A 2,131-nucleotide genomic window follows, 5' to 3' on the forward strand; every position below is an offset into this window, starting at 1 on the left:
TATATGTCTGTGTGTGTATATGTTTGTGTGTCTGTGCTTGTCCCCACCAACATCGCCTGACAACCGATGCTGGTGTGTTTACGTCCCCGTAACTTAGCGGTTCGGCAAAAGAGACCGACAGAATAAGTACTAGGCTTACAAAGAATAAGTCCTGGGGTCGATTTGCTCGACTAAAGGCGGTGCTCCAGCATGGCCACAGTCTCAAATGACTGAAACAAGTAAAAGAGTAACGCTCAGAGTTAAATATCTTTGAAGGGTTATTGTTAATATTATAAATATAATTAACTCTTTAGCATCCACTGCAAATAATTCTCGACACTTGAAATATCAACCAAGCACACAGGGCTACAAAACTGACAGAATTTGAAAGCTTGAATGAGTTCTGAGGCTTCCCTATGCTTAATCAACATTATTGCATAGCAGACAATGACAATATCAGGCAGCCGTTGGACAATTAGTAAGATGAAGTATTGGTCAACCAAAGACATCTGCCTAAGGTGCTATGCAGAGGAACTGAACCTGAAACTACACATCATTGTCAAAGGAACATACAGTCACAGGAGTGGCTGTGTGGTAAGGAGCTTGCATACCAACCACATGGTTCCAGGTTCAGTGCCACTGCATGGCATCTTCGGCAAGTGTCTTCTACTATAGCTGCAGGCTGACCAAAGCCTTTTGTGTGGATCTGGTAGACGGAAACTGAAAGAAGCCCGTCATGTGTGTGCGTGTGTGTGTGTGTGTGTGTGTCTGTGTTTGTCGCCCACCAAACATCACTTGACAACCAATGCTGGTGTGTTTATGTCCCTGTAACTTAGCAGTTCAGCAAAAGGGATGGACAGAATAAGTGCTAGGCTCACAAAGAATGAATCCTGGGGTCAATTTATTTAACTAAATGTGGTGCTCCAGCATGGCCACAGTCAAATATGACTGAAACAAATCAAAAAGTAAAAGAGTATATTGACCAAACTTGGCCACGCCTGAATTTATATTATCAAGAGTATGATGCCATGGAAGAAGTCCTCGTGCCAGTGGCACTGAATGAGAAACAATGCTGGCACCACGTGTGTGTGTATATATTTGTGTCTATATATTCTTGTTTCAGTCATTTGACTGCGGCCATGCTGGAGTACCACCTTGAAGGACTTTTATCGAACAAATTAACCCCAGAACTTATTCTTTGTAAGCCTTATTTTATTGGTCTCTTTTGCCGAACCACTATGTTACGAGGACATAAGCACACCAACAGCAGTTGTCAAGCGGTGATGGGAGTACAAACACAGACACAAATACATACACACACACACACACACACACACACACACACACACACACACACACATCTTGTGATAGCAGGGGGCGGCATATCAGATTTCCTTTCATTATTTTACTTTTCTTTTCTCATAAGCAATATGTTAAACAGTAGTGAAAATAAACACATAAAAAAAACATTGATGTTATTATAACTATTATTACTATTATTACATAACAAATTTTCTTTTTTTTCCTTTTGATCTTACCTGTTTATAGCTTGTGACTAGCTGGGAGTTTTATACAGACACACTTCAAATGGACAGGTCAAAAACTGCTGGTTGTAATAATCCCAAGAAGCAAATGGAGGCATTTCACTTTACTGCAAAATATTAAAATAATATGGAAATAACATGAGAAAACAGTCAATAAATACTTGGGAAAAATTGATGAATTTCAAAAGTTAAGTACATCTGCCTATTTGTGAAGGTAATAATTGCAAACATCATCGTTGTCACTCATCGTCATTTTTAAAATTTTGTATTTTTCCATGGTGGCACGAGTCTGATGAGATCTTGTGGTGACGTATTCTCTATCCAGAGGCCCTCTCTGATGTTGATCCCAACTTATATGTTTCTATGTGAGGTATTTTTTAACTTGTGTCTTTGCACATCAAACAGAGTGGTTGGTATTAGGATGGGCATCCAGCAGTAGAAACCAAGCCAAAACAGGCTGGATACTGGTGTGGTTCTCTGGCTTACTAGTTCCAGTCAAACCATCTAACACCCATGCCAGCATAGAAAACAGACACTAAATGACAATGATGATGACGATGATATATATATAATATAAATATATATATATATATATATATATATATATA

General features: G+C 39.0%; 1 protein-coding gene across 1 annotated transcript in view; it reads right to left on the reverse strand.

Moving 5' to 3' along the window:
• LOC106872992 (E3 ubiquitin-protein ligase MIB2) overlaps positions 1 to 2,131 on the reverse strand; it is a 225,841-nt gene that overhangs the window by 173,595 nt on the left and 50,115 nt on the right. The window contains exon 2 of the mRNA XM_052976892.1: positions 1,518 to 1,630. The gene's annotated coding sequence lies outside the window, so the exon portion shown is untranslated. The remainder of the gene's footprint in view (positions 1 to 1,517; positions 1,631 to 2,131) is intronic.

This window comes from Octopus bimaculoides, chromosome 26 (assembly GCF_001194135.2).
Source record: "Octopus bimaculoides isolate UCB-OBI-ISO-001 chromosome 26, ASM119413v2, whole genome shotgun sequence".
In the NCBI taxonomy this organism is placed as follows: Eukaryota; Metazoa; Mollusca; class Cephalopoda; order Octopoda; family Octopodidae; genus Octopus; species Octopus bimaculoides.